Here is a 20,843-nt window from a genome sequence, read left to right on the forward strand (position 1 = left end):
TGATAATTAAATAACATGCAATGCCATTCTTGCCTTGAGATGTATTTTAATAACAGAAAATTATTTAATGAAGTGTGCTCTCTCTGCAAGTGATTCTGAATGTCTCAGTTAAATATTTTTGCATCTTAGATAGTCAGGCAATGGGATTCACTTGTTGAAACTTATGCCCTGGGAGGAAAAGTAATGCATTCCTATTAATTGTTCCATTTTCATGTTTTAACTGTAGGCATTTATCAGGAATATTTGAATGAAATGAAATGTTAGGTACTTCAAGATTTACAGTATCACCATGTGGTGTAAAGTAACAGAGATCTGTCATGCACAAACTTTCAATTGGAATGAATATTGACAGTAAAGCGAGAAGCTTACTTGTAAGGCTGTTATATAATCACTTTTCTATCTGCTTCAGTATTCCCATTACTTCAACCTCTTCCAAAAATCCTGACTGCATTTCTTCTAAAACATCTTTTAAAATACCTTTTAAAGATATTTTTAATATATGTTGGAACAGTTCTAACTTTTCATAACTTGCACACATCATATAAGAAACAGAAGTGAAACAGCATGAATTATGACTATAAAATCATCACGAGTTGTAGTCTCCCTATTTAAATTATTTTGCGAACAACATTATATACCATTACTGATCAGAAAATTAAGGCACATATCACTGTCATTTCCACATAATAATAGTGCAGAGGTTTCTTCCTGTTTTTACATGGCTGCCATGTGATCATTTGCTTATTCATTAAAAATTATTAGAATCTTTGCCTTTAAGTGTTCTTGAAAACGAAGCTGTGCTCAGCAATGTGAAAAAAAATAAAATCCAATATGTGTTTCATGCTACAGTTTCCCAAAATGTAACTACATATTATCATATGTGTTGTACCATTAGTTACGTAAGTAGATGACCATTTAGTCTTAAAGAGGTTACAGAAGGAAATTGTTCACAAGAGGCTGTAGGTGGCACAGCAAATGCAGAGGGGTACACCTACCACAGGTAGATTATGAGCACAAGAGAAGCCAAATAAACTACCCTGGAGGGCTTTTCAGTCATACCCTGACTCTGGAGGGGCCTGAACCACATTCTTGGGGAATTCATAAGACTTTCCTACGTCTCTTATTAGTATACTTATGTAAACATACAAATTATATACAAGATGCTATTATTCAGTATAGAAATCAAACTTTTAAGGTATCAGAGAGAGTAAGTTATGCTTGCATACCTGTCTGTTAGCCAGTGTTTTCTGATAATTTTAACCTTTTCTGAAGTGCTTTGTTTTTAAATATATATTGCAGGTAAAATACTTAATTACCTTTAATATGAGTTGATGTAACATACATGTGTGAATGGAATAATCCAAGAGTTCCTAATTTATTGATTTCAGACTGTTCATCCTGCTGTTACATATTTCAGTTTTTGTTTGTACCAGAAATTTTATAGTTCCCATATTTTATTGGAAATAAGAATTATCAGAAAACAGTGATTTATTTTTATATTATTCCTTTGAATATATTAGCATTATGTAAGAAAAGCCTCCTTTGAAAAATTTAAATGAGTGCTTGAGAAATTATTTTCCATTCTAGTCAAAATGTTAAAGAGAAAATTAAACTCGGAAAGTATATAGGAAAATGAGAGAAGAAACACCTGCTATGCTAAGAGAAAAAAATCAGATTACTTCAGTGTGTTGTAATCTTCCTTAATATGACAGAAATGCTTTACCTTTATTACAGTGGTTTACATATTAAGCTAGAGTTTCAATCTTATTAAATTAAATGTTTCAGATAGGTTAGCTACTTTACAGTGAAGAAATCTAATACTTCAGTGCAGTAAAAATCAGTTAAGACATATTTCTTATTCATTCTCTACTATATTCCTGCTTTTGTTTTTCTGGAAGCACATTCTGACCTGCATTTATTCATTCTGTTGCCTAAGCAACAACCATCACACTCCTATTAAGTATGATTTAGTAGTACAGGTCTTACTAGATGTTCAGAACAGAAGAGAGAATATCACAATGTTATAATTAATGTCCATGGAATAACATAAATCTGAGAACAAATATATTCTATATATACTACTCTAAACAGCAAAATTCTATTAATTAAATTAGCATTTTAATAAAAAAGTGGTTTTCCGATAAAAAGATTTCATGGTTAATTATTCATTAGATCATGGAAATTAACTCTTTATGTTTAGTCCCCCTTGGGCATTAGGAAAGTTATTCACCAGACTGTACTTAGAATTAGGGAGATTTGTTTATCTTACGTGAAGTATGTGGACTTAATAGGAATCAGGTTGTTTCCTAATATAAACTTTACAGTATTAATATTTTTAAATGCTTTACGAATATGGTGTTTTAAAAATATGTTGAAACATAATATTAAAAAATTAGTATTATTTCATTAACTACTTTATTTCTACTTACAGCATGTTTGCACACATAGCAAGTGCAGTTTCTATCTACTATTAATGTCGTGCAGGAACGACACTTCCATAATATTTAGTAGGCCCCAGGCAGATTCAATCCCAAGGCTTGGTTCACATGTGCTTGTAATAGCATCATACTTGAATATGTATACGAATATGCAATCATTAACTTTGATAATTTGTTGTGTAATAGGCTGCAGTGTCCTTCAGATGTAAAAATTTGTAGTGACTTTGTGCAGATACTCTGTATTTGAAGATGCAGATGATATTGCAGTTTCATAACATGAAGGCTATTTTGTAGGTAAAATAATTCTGAAGTGCAAGAAAACAGTTAGATCAATCATAAATCACAGTATATAAACTAGATATAAGGCATAATGAAACCTATCCATCTTTTTGATGCATTGGTCCCATGGACAAGCTATAAATTTATGCAGACTTGCAGGCCTGCCTCACTTAGTATGCTGAGAAAAAAAAAAGTTGAATTACAGAGAAACAGATGTAAATATATAAATGTGCAAGGTCACTAAATGGTTGCATGCAGCTTTCTACAACTCTGGAGCTTCATCAAAGACTCAATTCTGGATGCACAGAGATAAAAGCAGTTCAATCAAATCACTGCCCAGTGAGAACTACTTCTGATTAAGGACTGCATATGACTATCTATTTATAGGTTATCCTAATCATTTAAGATATTCTGAAATTTTATCACTTAAGATTGCAATTTGATGAAAGTAACGTCTCTTAAAAATATTTATAAAACTCACTATGACAGAAACAGGGACCACATCATAAAAATGAATTAACAGAAAAATATGAAGCTTTTTATTATATTTTTGGCATTCTAAAATACTGTTCACTATTAACAGTTAATGTTTGCATTAGACTGTAGACTTTGATTGCTGCTGTTAAGAGATATGCATCTCTTCCCCTTCAACTAAGGGCATTAAGTGGCTTGCGTTGTCTGATGATCCTAAGTATTGCCTAAGTATTCTTTTTTTACTGTGGGGAAACTGAGGCATAGAGTGACTGCAGGGTGGAATTTAAAACTGATTATAAATTTGAGATGAGGTAGTAATTCTTAAAGTACCTACTAACATAATGTTTAACAGATCAATGTAGTTGCTTAAATATAGGTGCCTAGTACCAATTGAAATACAGTAGGGAATCCAGGAGATCTAGACAAGGCTGACATATTACTGAGGACCAGAGACAGCCAGACCCTTCATGATTAGCAGCTGAAGTTCAGGTGGGATGTCACTGAGCACCTCAGATGGCTCTAGGGTGTGATGATTAGGCAGCTGAAATGAATCTTAAATTATACAGGTCTCACAGAGTTTGCAACTTATCTAAAAACTGATTATAGATGTCTTGTGTTTCCACTTATAATCTTAGTTGCATATGCATTTCTTTACCTTCTAATAATTTTCTGTGTTTTTGTTCATGCTGTGAACTTACCTGCAGAAGTATTTACCTGGCTTCTCAGTGCTAGGCATGGACTACCATCTCAATTCCCCTTAGCTGACTGTTTTGGCTTTAGTTTTTAGTTAGATTTTGACTTTTCTCCCTTCCTTTCTCTCTCTTTCTTCCTTTGTTTCTTTTCTTTCATTTTTCACTAGTTCTGGAGGTTTATTAGCTGAAGTTTATCTGGAGACTGTCCTCTCCCAGATGCCATTCCTAGGATTTGCTCTCCTCAAATACACAGGAATTCTTGCCTTTAATCACTCTGGAGGATCTTAGTTTTATGGCAGATCTGTAGAACTTGAAATGTGGAGTCCTCTCAGTGTCAGTGTAGCCCTGGCTTGTTCCATGAGTAAAGTGACTTTTTGTCACTCAGCTGTCTTCTGAGTCTTCCTCTCCTTGACCCCAGTAACCCATAGTATGGGGCAGATTTAAAGTTCAAATATAGACAACTACATGTCTATTTACATGTCTATTTACATGTCAGTAGACGTTTAGGACTCATCAGTTGCCCTCATGTTGGAATTGAGATATCTGAGACATCTGTGTAGGCCTGGAATATGCGATACAGGCTCTATAAAATAGCCCTAGCTGTCTGGAGCTTCAGTTGGATTCCAGGCAGTGTCCATTTGCAGCACCTCAAATGACTCTGTGGGTGACTGGGTGAAGCACCTAATCAGACATAAAAGTCAATGGAGCATAGAATGCAATTTAGCTGGGTGACTGAATAACTATTAGGGTAGTTATTGTAGGATAAATTAAAGTAGATTCATCTGATCAGTTGAATCACTGTCTGGGCTATATTGATGGGTTTGTACTGGATCTCCTTAAGCTATCATGTAGACACAAAGTTTTTTGATGGCTCAGTTTGGGCTAGAATCCATACAGAATTCACTGAAAACAAAATACAAAGTATTTTTATTACAGCCTTTTCTCCTCCCTCAGAACATCCAGCCCTGAGGCTTCAAGATCTTCTTTTTCATCCCAGTAGGGATTCTTACTACAGAAACTGCAAATTAGAGCTCAGGTGGGTGCCAGAGTTGAAGATTGTGCCTGTCATCCTGCAACAGCAGCAGGTCTAACAAATAATCCCATTCCACATGTTCCAGTTAATGCTTCTGTCATGGTATTCCTCAAGCTGGTCAAGAGGCAGAAGGGCTTATTAATGTACTCCTCAGTATTGTATGTGTAAATAATAGCTTACACTGTCTTTCTTTTTTGTGATCCCAGATGATTCTTCATCTATGAGCGCATGCAGATCTGGAGAGGCAGTGCTCATTTCCCAGAGGAAAGGGAGTTTAGAGGAATCCACTTCATGTTTGTGTATCTGTGTATGTAATAGTGAAAAACACAGCACTGCAGACTGGTGATGATCCTGCACTTTGTGAAAATTTTGGCAGTAATGATTGCTCAACAGAGAGACAATATAATTTTTATGTATTTCACTTGAACATTTTTTTCTTAAGGAACCAATCTCCAAACAGACTTTGTTAAGACATCCTGGGGATGGGGGATTCCTTGAGAGTCAGAGGGAGTGTGTTTTCATCTAAACCTATCTCAACAGTTGTAACTTGAAGGTGTAATCAGGGATGGGTCTATCTGCCTATCTGCTAGGTTCTGCTAATTAGACCTTCAGGTGAGGGTTTCTCTGGTTGTTCTGGAATATGTGGTTGTCTTTATTTAAATGTTGTTCCACAAAAGGTTGTACCTACAAGGTAGACAGACAGAACTTCAGGCTGTACTCTTGGTTGACTATACAGATGCCAGTATATTCGGTGGAATGTCCTTGCACTCACCTCTGCCATTCAGGTTAGTGACATCTGTGTTACTTTGCTAAGCTCACTCTGCAGCAGTCTGAGAGAAAAGATCCTGTCCAATGTACATGGCAATGTATTTGGCTCAATCATACCCTGACTAAGAACAAAGGGCCAAATTCAGACATTGAAAGCCATTGCATGTACAGTCACCACTAAAAGTGAAACTATTTCATTATACATATCTGTGAGTACGATAATGTGAGGACTGGAATTAGTTCCATCTGTTCTAAAAATATGTTAAATGTTAATGTTAAACATTGTGCTTAAGCTAAAAGCCTGCCTAGTGCAGAGGGTGGCCTTAATTTTGATGTACAAACACTGATGAACTGTATTCTGAGACTACATATATGGGGAATTGTCTATTGGCCCTAAATACAGTTTTATGAGAAACTGGTAACAAATGTTTCCTGTGAAAGTTAGTTTGATAAAGCAGATGAAAATTCTAATAATTAGAATAAAGGATAACATCTTAATAACTTATAAAGTAAGAGGTGTGATCAGCATCACACTGTGTTTTTATTTAAGGCCAAAAGCTTTTAGCTGATTTTGTTATCAAAAAGAACAATGGTAAATCTTCAAGAATTAGAAATGTTTGCATATCGAGTGATGTTTATAATGCTATTCTTGATAACTGATGAAAGATACTGAAAACCTGACAATATATAAACTGTTAAAAGTAACAAAATTTAAAGCTTAAGGAAAGCAGAAAATCTAAGAGTTTTTACTCTTCAGAGTGAAAAACTGAAGATTCACAGGACAATCAGTTTATAATTTTATTTACACTGTAGGTAAATAATGTAAGTCTTTGCTATGAAAGGGAATGGTAAACTTAAAACAGTGTCCTGTATGTAATAAGAAGTGACAGCTGATTCTTAGTTGTTTCATATGGGAATACTTTTTAATTAAATGAAATTTAAAAAAAAAAAAAAAAAACACAAAAGAAATTTTTAAAGGAATGCAGTATACAATTGTGTATATTACTGTTTTAGAACAACATTGTCCAACAAGAAACAATTAAATGGAATCTGGAACAGTAGTTAAATTAATTTCAAACAATGACAGACTTCCCTGACTAAGTTAAAAGACAGAGCAGTACAGAGAAGCTTGATTACAGATAATTGCATGTTGGGATTCTGAAGGAGTTATCAGGTAGAGATTAATGAGTACCAACAGATAACTGGAAATAAACATATGATTCTTGGGCATGTTATCCTTTTTGGATGAAGACCAGATGATGTAAGAAAAGCTCGGGTAGTTATACGAACAAGTATTACTGCACATCAAAAAACAGAAACGATCTAAAAGAAAGAGAGAACACATCAAGAAAGAACAGATAAATAATCAAAATAGAAAAAGGAAAAAAAGTTAGGAGAGAAAATGCAATTTCATTAGTTATGTGAGTAGAAAAGATTTTATCAGCATGCAATAGCTAAAAGGAATATTAAGGAAGTTACAACCACCGTTGGAATCAGATGAAATTCATTTTAGTTTTAGAATAAAGAACAAAGTATGATAATTAGTGAAGTATAGTGTGAATGAAGACCACTGAGAAATTAGAGGAAGAGAAAGAGTGAGAGCTGTCATACTGCAAGCAGACAAAAGAACAGTTGGTTAATTAAAATATCTAAATCATCTAGGTTAGGTGATGTTTGATGAAGTCTTAAGAAACTGAAGAGAAAATACCAGATCCTTTAGCAATCATTTTTGAGAATGTCCAGAGAATGAATAAATCGTTAGAGGATAACTAAAATACAAATGTAGTACTGATCTGTATTTTAGATGGCAGGATTCTTCCTCAGTATAGATTTCCATTCTCCTGAGCTGTTTATCTTCAACCATTCACCATACAACTATTGCCTTAATCAAGAAGGAAATGGATGGTGGTGTTATTGGCAACAGATCCCATCATCAGTTCTGACTGTGGTGGGAACAAAATGGGGGAGCATACAAAATGTTGCAATAGGATGTAATGGAAAGAGAATAAAGCTAAATGAAGTAACTCTGCAGTTGGGAGATGAAGAAACTATTTAAAGGAAACAGATGTAGTGTACAACACATTATGCCCCTCATCATTTAGATGAGAAGCTTTTCTTCTGTCAAAATTTACTAAAATTTCGACAAGGGATACAAGCTTAATTTGGCTAGTAAAAGTAGAGCTACCTTTTAAAAGCTGTTTTAGAATGATGTACTGGAGTTGCCATGCAAGCAAGATATTCCTGGTATAGAGTTTGCCTGACTGCTAGTAAATTTCCTGGGCATGTAAACTTACTGTCCTTCAGTTTAGAAGTCTTCTGTTTTCCCACACATTGGAGAAGTTTTTTCCTTCTTCCACACACCATGCCCATATATTGTTTATGGTACCAACACCTCAGCATCCATTTTAACCTTGGTAATGACAAAAGTGATGAAAGCCATGTAGCCTTTTTCAACATGCTATTCATTCTGTCTGTTCCCACACACACTTGCACACAGACATTTGTGCATACACATATTACACAAAAAGGTTATTCACTAAGGGGAAATATTCCATGTGCTCAGAAATAAAGAACTGGAGAGTTACAGTAGTTGAGTGACCTCAGCTCACCCCTCATATTCATATGCCTTATGGTAGAGTCTTTAGTCACAGGTTTCTTTACTGATTTTTTTTCCCTCAAAATTCCTTTCTCACTAAGTGTACTGAGATTTGAGTATGCAGAAGCACACATTTCAAAGTATTAGCAGGTAAAAATAAAACTTGGTTTTAAATGTTGCATTGCTTAATGATTTTACAACCTTAGCCCAACAGTCATTTAAAACAATAACGAGCCCCCTAAACTGCCTTCTCTTCACATTCAGCAGTGATGTACACTTGTCTAGTATTGTTCATCTGGAACATTAGAAAAAATTATACACTTGTTGTAAATACAATCCCTAACTTAACTGAAATCTCATGTTTCAGATGTTTATTACTCTTATGTGGTATTTTATTGAATTATTGGAAGCTGAATGATTTCATAATATTATTGATAGGAACAGCAATGGGTTAAATTTGCGAGATGTGCCATACCTGCTCTAGATTTGTTTGATTAGATAATAATTATTTCAAAATTTTTTGATCTGAAGACTAGATCTAGATAGAAGTTTTGAAATACAAAAGCCAAAGAATTTGCCCAGGTAGCAGAGGTGGAGGCATAAGGTTACTGCAGATACAAGTACTAACAATCAGTTTAAATATTAAAAACTGAAACACCATGAGTAAAAGTATGCTGGATAAACACCTATCAAGTGACCTTCCGATATAAATCCCAAATAGTATTTTCTTTGACTGCCTAATTAGCAGCCAAAAATTAGCAAAGAGTGGCCCCTCTGTGCAGAATCCCCTTTTGCAATTAGGAAGAGCAGGAAAAAATCTGCGTGTTCACTGGTATCTTACAGCTTACACTAAAAAAAATATATGTTATTTGTTGCAGCTGATTACAGCTCTTACAATATCTGAAGTGATTGTTAGCTTCTATTATTCAGTAACCACACTATTTAACAGCTTTTTCACTTCTTCAGGTTTGCTCTCTCCACAAACAGCTCCCCTTTTAATCACGTAGAAAGACCACTTCTTGAAGTAAGTTAAGATGGCGTTTATAAAGAAATAGCAGTTCTTAGCTGCTATGCTGCATTAGGATAAAAGACTGCACAATACTGAGTTGGTTTTTAACCTTGATCCATTTTTAAATATAATATGAATATTATAGCCCTGATCGCTTCTCTGAACTCCCTAGGCATCCCTCTTGTTACCAGAAAGGAATTACAAATTGACAATGCAAGTAATTTTATTTTCCATCTCTCTTGGAATTTGGCAATGTGTCTGTTCTGTCCATGAACATTTTTTTTCTTGATGTTCTGATTTTTTAAGTACTTGCTTTATTTCCTGTAGAAATAGTAGATCTTCACTTTCTGCTGAGAAAAAATAACTTTATGCAACAAGAGTGGAATATTATACCAGAGAACCCATATACAGACAAATCTTTGATTCCCAGTAATATCAGGCTTTTTGTCAGCAAATTCTGCTGTCACTGCTTATGTGGTTGATTTCTCTTTCTAACTCTACTTCAAATATATATTTGTTTAAAATGCATTCTGATTTCCTTCATTGTTCGAAAATAAGAAATGGAGATTCAGGAGAAAAGAGAATGAAGAAAACATTTGCTAGCACGTGCAGAAGCAGCCTGGTCCATGGAGAATGCATAGGACAATATATCTAAGGGTCTTCTCTGTGGTCAGCTTTTGATTTGGATTATGAGTTTGGGGGAAAATGCTTCTTTATTCCCTTAATTATCTGGCTAGTACATTACATATTATTGCTGGGCCACATATAGGAAATCAGGAGAGGACTCAGGGACAGAAATATCTGTATATTTTGAGCTATCTTGTGGACAATTATCTGCTTGTGTCTAACCTTTGGTAGTGCAGATTTCTAAGTACCTGTAGCTGGAAAGCACAGTTTCTCAGGAGGGGGTCAGAGGTAGCCAGATTGCCTGAGGAATCTCATTGAGTATCTTCAGTTAAGTTCTGAATGAATTCTGTGGCAAGAATTGGACTCAAGCTGAAAATAGTGCAGAATAACAAGTATCTAATAATTATTAATATTTTATGACCCAGCAAAATGAATCAGGAACATTTTCCTGTGTATGAGCTACCTAAATATAATTTAGAATTATTTTAATCTTTAAGTCATATATTTTATTACTTCTATAAGCCAAACTCATGGCAGAAACTGTTTCTTAGCATTCCTCTTGTATCCCCTGGAGCTACCTGGGTACCACTTATCTTTTCTCTTTATTTCTGAGGTTCTCTGTGTGTGACCCTCTCTCCCAAATGCACTTGGTTTCTGGGATCTCTCTCTGCCTTATCATTCCTGCAGGCTGGACTCTTCTTATGCTCTCCATGTCCTCCTTTTCTCCATTTCCTCCTTCCTCAGTAAAATTATTTTATGTCCTTTTTTTGACTACAAATTAAAGGAAGGAGAGGAGGAGAAAGGGAGGGAGGAACAGCGGGAGAGGAGAAGGGAAAGAGAGGAAGAAATGGGGTGGAATAGAAGAAAACAAAGAGGGACAGAGGATATCTGCTTCACATCTAATTTCTTTTACTGACTTAAAATGTTTTAACTTGATTTAAAAAGCAGAGGGAGATTTAACTGAACGGTTTTCACAGAGGTGTTCTTGTCACTCACAGCTCAAACTGAACAGAGCTGGTGATGAGTGAGAGCTAGTTTGCTTGGCTGGGCTTAAGATGACTCATTGCTGAAAATTGGCCATGCTTTCCAGCATGCTTTCTAGTACCATATTATTCAAATTTTTCCATTTTCCCAGGTGTCTTAGGCTTCTGATTTACCTGGACACCTGTATGGGCCATTCACTTAAGAGTTGGACTCGATGATCCTTGTGAATCCCTTCTAATTGGGAATATGCTCTGATTCTGTAATTCTGTGAAACTGTGACAAACTTTTCTGATAAAACTGTTGCACTTAAAATCCTTTGCTAAACATGTGGAAGGGAAGGAGCAGACTTGCTGAAGTGTGAGTCTTCACAGCTATAACTGAATATGACTACAGTTGTCCTTTGAATACATATACACATAGGTACTAAGCAGTTATTGAGGAGGAAGAAAGCAATCCCTGCATTTAGACATTGAGAGCTAATAGATTTTTTTTTTTAATTCTAGTCCTAATTAATCCTATTTTAATTATTTATCTGTATAATGGGTATTAAAATGCCACCTTGCTTTGAAGGAGTCTTAAAAATACATTAATTCCTGGTTTGGAGCTGTCTAATATTATTTCAATGAATGTCTAAAAAAAGTCTGAAGAAAGTGAGTCATTCTTACTGTTGAGGTCTTCAATGGGAAACTATATATAAGACGTGGACCCACACAGAGAATGATAAAGGCTAAAAAAAGAATTATCAGCTGCCTTACTTTGTAACTACCATCCATCCTCCTGTACTGAATTCTTGGATTATTCAGAAATATAATTATACTGTGTGTATGATGCCATGTAGAATATGTAACCTGGGGTGAAGGGTGCTTAGCCAATGTTAAAGAATCTGCATTCTGGTATTTTGTAGCTTTATGACTTTGCAACATTCCTATAATGTGTAGTGAGGATCAGCAGCTCCTATTTTGTCTGTTTTATTCATTGCAGTAACTTTTCCTTTTAAAAAGGCGTACTGAAATCTAGAAATTATATCAAGTGAAGTTATAGTCTCCCACAATCTTGTCTCACTAGGTTGGAAGCATACAGTTTTATTATCCAGTTTGTTGATAGCACTTTTCTGTTTGGAATATTAGAGGCAGAAGGCACAAGGGAAACTCACAAGTGTTCACCAGGACTATTAGGAGAAATTTTTTATCACAAAAAAGTTAAATTAGAAAAAGCTAGCTCAAGAAGAAATGTGTAAAGCATCAGTAAAACAATTGCCTTGAATTAGGATAGTGGGAGGCCCCAAAGAATCCCAAAATATTAGTTGTCGAATGCAGTATCCTTCTGTAGAAGGGGATAGGTGAAAATGCTCATCATAGTAGCATCAGGAAGAAGGGTGCCAGACAAGGTGGACTGACTTGAATAAAGGTTTCCTTGTGACTGAGGGACATGAATTACTAGAGTGTCAGATTACTGCACTCTGACAAAAGATATCCCAACATGCATACTTTGAAAATCAGCTGTGAAGCAACATAGCAGAATCCTTCCATAGTGTTTTGGGACTCAATCAGTCTACGTACTGTTAATAGTACCCTAAGAGTATATCAAACTGTCTTCTCTCTAATTTTGAAAACGTTAATTCAGATTTTTAAGAAAATGCAGTAAATCTATGGGAAGAATAATCAACTCCTCAGTCAAAAAACAGAACAAGTTTACCTTTACATAGAAGACTTTTTAAAGCAAATACTAGTTGCTAGGTGGGAGGGATAGTTCAAAGGGCTATAGCAAGATGCTAGGACTGTATGTATGAGACCAATATGTGATTTTAAATTTCACAGTACTTGCTTTGGCTGAACACAAGTTACTTAGTTCAATTTCTCTGAAAAAGCTTCTTCAAATGGATGGGTTGTTTGTTTTTTTTCTTGCATTCACTCGTAATAAAAGATTATGCCTACCATTATATGCAAGTAATTTATGCTGGTGTGAAAATGGCATCTTCTGTGACTTTTTGTAACTTCTAACTACTCAGGTATAGGTAGAAAACAGAACTATGGTAGTCTAATTACTGCTCTTGTGTTATATCTGAGGTAAACAATACAAGAATGTTTGTAGAAGGGTGAAAAAGTGTAAACAAAGCAGATAATGCGAACAGAAAGAAAGGCCACAGTGTTAGAACTATTTCTGAATACAATATGTGGATGGGGAATTGGTTGCACAGGAAGAAGAAACAGATATGAAGAGAAAAAAGGACCAGAAAGTAGACAGTTTACTCTCTGTCTTACACAACCAGAAATTTGATTTTGCATTTGTTTATTTATTGAATGTGCTTGTTTATATTTTACATTTCAGAATTATAAATGTTATTGTTCAGTGGCAAGATACTTAAAATTTGTGGGCAAACTGTTTTGAAGCCTGTGGAAATTAATATTTTATATGAGATCCTGTCAATAGCTATAAAGGGTTTTTTTATAGGTTCTGGGGAACAGTTGCTGCATCATCTATAACATAGCTAGATCATGCTACATCAAATGCTACTGTTTAATATTAAAAATATGTTGTCATGAGTCAAAAAAGAAACACTAAGAAATGCAGTGATCAGTGAATCACTACAGAGTGCAATTCTTATGTATCAGTGGCTACCCAATTGTTTTCCAAAATGGAAGCTTTAATTTTTAGATAAAATTAGCATAAATGGAATGTGTTTCATTCTTTGGACTCATTCATCAGGTTGAAAGGGATTTTGAGCAACATGAAAATTGTCCCTGCCCATTACAGGGGAGTTGAACCAAGTGATCTTTGAAGATCCCTTCTAACCCAAACCATTCTGTGATTGTGCTTCTATAGAATCATAGAATTATTTAGGTTGGGAAAGACCCTTAAGATCATCAGGTCTGACCATTACCCTAGCACTGCCAAGTCCACTGCTAAGTGATGTTCCTAAGTGCCACATTCACATGTCTTCTAAATATATCCAGGGATCGTGATTGAGCATTGACCACCAATTTCAGTGAAGGAAGTTTCCTCATATATCATCTGAACCTCCTCTGGTACAACTTGAGGCCATTTCCTCTTGTCCTATCACTTGTAATTTAGGAGAAGAGACTGACTCCCACCTGCATAAAAACTCCTTTCAGGTGGTTGCAGAAGGTGATAAGGTCTCCCCTGAGCCTCCTTTTCTCCAAGTTAAACACCCCCAGTTCCCTCAGCTGTTCCTTCACCAGCATTCCCTTCTCTGGACTCACTCCAGCACTTCAGCGTCTTTCTTGTGAAGGACCTAAAACTGAATCCGGTATTCAAGGTATGGCCTCACCAATGCCAAGTCCAGGGGGATGATTCTAAATATCCTTTCTTCCATGATCTCTACCAGTTTGGGCCTGTCATCATAACTCAGTTTTGAAGGGAGTGCTTTTATCTTGTGGAATATATCTTCCCAAAATTAATTTGTAAGAAAGCTAGTCCAGGGCTTCTGCCATCTTTGCAATACATTAAAAAGAAATACTTTCCAGTGCAGGCATGATATGTATTTTGCTTTTCTGGGCAGTTTTGGCCACTAGCAGAAACACTGAATCAAGAAGATCTTTCATTTCACCTAGTGTGGTCATACTGATGATTCTTGAGAACTGGAACCTCAGTTCAGATTCCCTACAATGTTTCTGAGGAGTGGGATCTGCTTGGTGCTGAACATAGGCTTCATGGTGCAAAGCAGTCATTCTTGAAGTCACTACATGGGAATTGAAACGCATCCTAAGGTGATGCAGTAGTCCACATGTGATGTGTGGGATGACCAGTGGAACGATAATCAATCCTTCTTTATGAGAAATGCATCTCCCAAATTGTTACTGGGGAACAATAGCACTGTGTAGTGACATAAAGCGCATGGGATCACATCAGAGCGATCTGCTGGTTGCCGTGGTGACGGGAGTGGGCCTGCAAAGCCAGCCTCCTGGCTGCTGAGTTGGAAGGGATAAGAAAAACACAGCCCACTTCCCCTGTGAAATGAATTACAAGAACAAGCAAAGGAAGAAAAGAAAAATGTCAACCCTTAATCAAATGTTCTCTTATTTTTAGAAAGGGCTTGAAGAAAATGTAGACCATCTCTGCTTACCTCATGGGCTTCAGGGATTTGGCCAGTAATATCTCTGTAAATACTGTAGAAATAAATCACAGTGGTTTGTATAGGAAAAAATCACATGTAAGAGATATCTGTGTGCAGTGGGAGATGACAATCCTACCATTCCTTGTGCTTGTCTTAGCAAACAAAATCTGTAAGAATATGTTAAAATGGTTCTCAGTATAACAACTATATTTGGTAGACAAACTAAATACACTAATTTTCACCTAAAGAAAGTTAGTATATTCCAATTTCTTATTAGCTTACAATCTTTCTTACCTTTTACCCTTTTCTGCACCACTACATATCAAAAGCAGCACGGTGGACTGTGAAATACACTTAGACATAACAATTCAGTGGCACATAGAAAACACCATTCATTTTTCAATCTTTCTCATTTTTGGGAGCTGCTTCATATTTTACTATATTTAGTAATATTAAGCAAAGCAGCATGTCCAGTCAACCTAACAATCTCTAATTACTAGCAACTAGGTCCTGAAAATTATTTGGTCACCTGAAGGTCAGGCAGTGCCTTGATTTTGCAGTGCACAGGGTGGACTCCAAATGGCCAAGTGAGGCCTCCAAGAGAATAATAAAAGCAACACTGAGCTGCAACAACTGGTGAGCATCATGATGCTTGACCGTACAGTTCCTGTCTCTGGGAGCAGGATGTCTACAATTGAATTAGGCAAACAAGACCCTACGTAACTTAATAGGAAGAGAAAGGCAATTAAGAAAAGGGTTTGCAATGGCAAGCAGAGGAAACCAGTGAGATGCTCCAAAGCAGGAGTTATATCTGAAAGTTTTGCCTCCCTTTGCAGCCCTGCATTAGACACCATTTGTAGGCTGGATTTCCTGTACTGTTTCCTTGATCTTGATGTGCAAGTCAGCCCTTTGGATAAGGACATCTGGCTCACTGTTTTCTTCCAACTTACAACAGAAGCTTGAGCACATAACTCAGAAGTTAGGATACTTGGTTGAAAGAAATAGAAAGTCCTGAATTTTTAGCTTTTTCTCTGCTTTTTATATTTGGCAGTCACTGGATGTAAACTTAGAAACATTTCTAGCAATGGCACAAGAAGACTGATTTACCACAGCCAGCTGTCACTGATCTAAATGATAACATTCTTTTCTGGCTTACTGGCTAACCTTCACAGCAATTGAGTTTCAGCAGGACCAATGAATGATTCCTCCTCAATGCCAGAGTATCCTTTCCTATTAGTTGGTTCATAGGTTGCTCTTTTTTAAGGAAATTTTAGTATGAGAAAGAGAAATAAATCTGATCTCTTACCTTCTGCATGAATACTCTGATAGGTTGGTTGTGCTACGAGAAAGAAAGATAAAACCATTCTTCCTCCTTTTGACCCATTTTTAAGAAAGAGCAGCAACCAATTCATGCTGTGCTCCTGTGTTTCTGCCTTGGGCGTGCTCTGAGGCTTCCTACCACATCAAGCTCTGATGACATCTAAGAGAAGGGCCTACTTTCTAGACACCATCAAAGGACTGATGTGGTTTCCTAGCTGCTCTGTCTGCTCCAAACAGAGAGCTTGAACACCAGGCCACTCAAAGGTAAAGCTGCCAGTGTGAGCAGGATTCAGTTGCAGGCAGGAGGTGAAATAAGCACTTGAAGATGTCAGTTATAACTTTAGGGTGTAAGTGGGTGAAGACTGAAGTATTTTCTTGAGCATGTTTTCCTTGGTGCTATTTTAGAGGCCCTTTCTGGGAATATCCTGTTTTTAAGACATGGATTCTGCTCAGAATTTTGGAGTCAAAGTCTTCGACTCTGCGTTTTGTGTTCTCTGGGGTGATTTGGGTGGCTCACATTTTAAAAAACATGACTAGAGTTGATAAAAGTATGGAGAAGGAAATACTTCTGTAAGACATTCTGGGAGGTGAACCGAGTTTTTTCATGTCATGGAATTACAGAATAGTTTGGGTTGGAAGGGATCCTAAAGATCATATAATTCCAACTCCCCTGTCATGGGCAGGTATTCTTTCCAGGCTGCCTAAAGCCCCATCCAAAGTGGCCTTCCACACTGTCAGCAATAGAGCATTGACATTTCCTTTGAACAACCTGTTTCAGTGCGTCACCACCCTCACAGTAAAGAACTGCATTCTCATGTCCAATCTAAATCTGTCCTCTTTCAGTTTAAAGCTATTGACCCTTGTTCTGCCACTACTTGCCCTTGTGAAAAGTCCCTCTCTGTATTTCTTGTAGGCCCCTTCCAGGTACTGGAAAGCTTCAATAAGGTTTCCCTAGAGCCTTCTCTTCTCCAGGCTGAATAACCCCAAGTCTCTCATCTTGCCTTTACAGGAGAGGTGTTTCAGCTCTGTGATCATCTTCCTGACCCTCCTCTGGACTAGATCCAACAGGACCATGTCCTTCTTATGTTGAGAGCTCCAGAGCTGGATGCAATATTCCAAATGGAATCTCATGATAGAGGAGGAAAGGGGCAGAAAGACCTCCCTTGATCTGCTGGCCACACTTCTTTTCATGCAGCCAAGGATATGGTTGGCTTTCTGGGCTGTAAGCACACATTGCTGGCTTGTGTTGAGCTTCTTGTCAACCAGTACCCCCAAGCCCTTCTCCTCAGGGCTGCTCTCAAACCATTCTCTGCCCAACCAGTATTTGTGCTTGGGATTGCCCTGACCTGTGTTCAGGGCCTTGCCCTTGACCTTGTAGAACTTCATGAGGTTCCCATAAGCCCACTTCTCAAGCCTGTCAAAGTCTCTCTGGATGGCATTCCATTCCTCTGTGTTGACTGTGTTGTTGGCAAACTTGCTGAGGGTGCACTGAAGCCCGTTGTCCATGTTGCTGATGAAGCTGTTAAACAGTGCCAGTCTCAGCACCATCCCCTGAGGAATACCACTCATCACTGGTCTCCACTGGGACATCAAGCTATTGACCACAACTCTTTGAATGCAGCCATTCAGATAATTCCTTATCCACCAAGTCCATGTCTCTCCAGTTAGAGACAAGAATATTGTGTGGTTCAGTTTCAAATGCTTTGCACAATCCAGGTAGATTACATCAATTGTTTTCTGTTATCCCCCAGTGCTGTAACTGCATTGCAGAAGACTGCCAAATTTGTCAGGCATGATTTGCCCTTAGTGTAGCCATGTTGGCTGTCACCAATAATGACCTTATTTTATTACAAAAGTTATTTTGTTATTTTATTATCACTCCTAATTTATTACACAACCACCAGTGTTAGCTCCAAGGTTAAACAGAACTGCATGTTACATGCAGAGAAGGTATTGAGCATTTTTGTTATATCTGAAAATATCATCTTTGCCCCTTCCTGCACTCAGCAGCCTTACACATTTATCGGAGTAGGGAATATTTTTCTGAGAATTTAGAAGTCTGTTAATTAGCTCACAGTAATATTGATTTTTAAAGTGGGTCCTTTGAGAAATTTAGCATCTAAGCTAAATAGCATTTATAGCAAGTAATCTGAATAATGGTACAATATAGACTCTGTGGAATTTTCATTACTCAAATGAAGTGAAATTATCTTCACAATATAAATTCAAGACATTAAGATGTAATTTAGGTAAGTATTCATAATTATTTTTATTGTTATGACTAAATAGGTAGACAGAGTTGGGTCAACAACGTTAATAGTTAAGTGGGCCAAGTGCAACATCAGAGGTAATTTTTTCAATTGCCACACTATCTGTGCAGCTAATTTGCATGTGACAATTGTGTTGGTTTTAATGAATTGGTGTGACAAGGAAGAGGGGATAAAAATAGCAGAAATTCTTCCTATAAGGATCCTTGTCCCAGCTATCAGTATTGTTTAATTATCACTATAGTCTAGTTAACTATTCCTCCTGCGACTATATGATCATTTGAATGTCAATATTTGAAAAGCTTTTGATAGCATTGGTTACTTCGGGTTCACCTCTGAAAGAGCTGAATGTGAACCAGAGATCTTTAAAACTTAGGTCTTATGAGTCTTAGATCTGTTGGGACTCCTTTTTAAACTGGCCCTACTTACATCACCTTCTATTTTTATGGATAGGTTGCAAATTCATACTGGGAATTGCTATCACCCCACTATTATCTATGAGTGAAATGGCCTTTTTTTGGTTAACATTTCAGTAGTAGTTTATTATTACTTCCTGACAAAATGACACTAACATGGAAAACTTCCTTCCAGTTTTCTCTTTGTTTCTGTGGGTTTTTTAATTGCTAAGAAAGTCAGAAATGTAAAGACTTACAATAGACCAAGGTGAGGATTGAGAATGAGTATCAGTATTTTTAAAGCAAATCAATTTTGGAAGAACATTATCAAATTTTTATTTTGCAATCTGCATAGTCCTTTCTTCCAAACATATTTTATAATCAATCCCTTTCCCCCAAGAGAATATTCCAAGTTTCTGCAAGGGAGTTTTCTAACATAGTCTTGTCAGATTTGTAGATGAAATAATTTCTGCAGTATCTTCAGGAATCTGATAAATCTTTATGACCTGAAAGTCCAAGTTAGGCATTTAACTCAATAATCATTCTTACAGATCTTGTTTTCATGTTAACAGTGGCAATTCTAATGAGAGGCAACCTTTTCACTTATACTGAAGCTTACTAAATTCTGGTCATTTGCCAGTTCTTGTTTGGAAATTAAACATGTGACACATTGCCTGAAATTTTTGCACTAATAAGAAGCAGTGCTTGTTACTCAAAGCTACATTTCTGTGGTCATTTCTTGCAAGTCACTAAGAAATAAACTCTTTTACCTTGTGGAAAAGCTATACTGTGTTGAAAAATTATAAACCTTTTGGCATATGATTCAGATTATGAAAAAATCCTGATTATTCAGTGTGGCCTTAACCACACTGTGAGATGTCTCCATTTTTTTCCCAGGCAGTTTAGATGTCAGCTATTTCAAGGGGATACAGTTTGGAAGGATATTAGGGTTAGATGAGTGAGAAATACAGCAATTCAGACTGAGGAGGCTGGTTTAAGTGAGCGATTGAGGATGTGACTCAACTGCCCTTATGGGGGACTTTGACTTGTCAGAAATTAACTGGGAGCATCACGCAGCTGGTACAACCCGGACCAGAAGATCCCTAAAAACCTGGATGACAACTTTATGGAACAGGTCCTAAGGGAGCAGACTCAGAAACATGCCCTCTTTGATCTGCTGCTTGTCAACAGAGTGGATCTCATTAGCTAAGTGGAGATTGGTTGACAACCGTCTTGGCCACAGTGACTATAAAGCAATTGAGTTTCAAATCCCTTTTGACAGGAGGAAAAATGCCAGCTCTGGACATGAAGACAGCAGACTTCAGGCTGCTCAGGGAATTAGTATGTAAGGCCTCCTGGGAAATGTTTTTGCAGGTGCTGGTCACTTTTCAAACATCACCTCCTAAGGGCACAGGAGCAGGCAATCCACAAATGTCAGAAGTCAAGCAGGTGAGGCAGAAGGCCAGTTTGACTGAGCAGGGATCTTCTCTTGAAAAGAAGGAAAAAAAGGAAGGTGTATGCGCAATGGAAGCAAGGTCAAGTGACGTGGGAAGAATACAGAGAGGCTACCTGCTGCTGTAGAGAGAAAATTCATGTGGCCAAAGCTCAACTGGAGTTGAAGCTGGCCAGGAATGAGTTTTTTTCAAATACATTAATGGCAATAGACAGTATTGAAATATCATTGGCCTGTTAGAGGATGAGGATGGTCACCTCACAAACAGGGACAGAGGCATGGCAGAAATGTTTAACAATTTCTTTGCTTCTCTCTTCAACATGGATGATGGACCAAGGGGGTCTCAGTGCCCTGAGCTGGAGGACCATGACTGCGAGAATGATCAAATCCCATTGACCCTGAACTTGTGTGGGATCTGCTGCTCCAGCTGGAT

General features: G+C 37.0%; 1 protein-coding gene across 10 annotated transcripts in view; it reads left to right on the plus strand.

Annotated features, from left to right (window-relative positions):
- The window catches only part of ANKS1B (ankyrin repeat and sterile alpha motif domain containing 1B), a 414,231-nt gene that overhangs the window by 221,477 nt on the left and 171,911 nt on the right, over nucleotides 1-20,843 (plus strand). The window lies entirely within an intron of this gene.

This window comes from Manacus vitellinus, unplaced genomic scaffold, assembly GCF_001715985.3.
Source record: "Manacus vitellinus isolate BGI_N305 unplaced genomic scaffold, ASM171598v3 scaffold_5_pilon, whole genome shotgun sequence".
NCBI classification, from domain to species: Eukaryota; Metazoa; Chordata; class Aves; order Passeriformes; family Pipridae; genus Manacus; species Manacus vitellinus.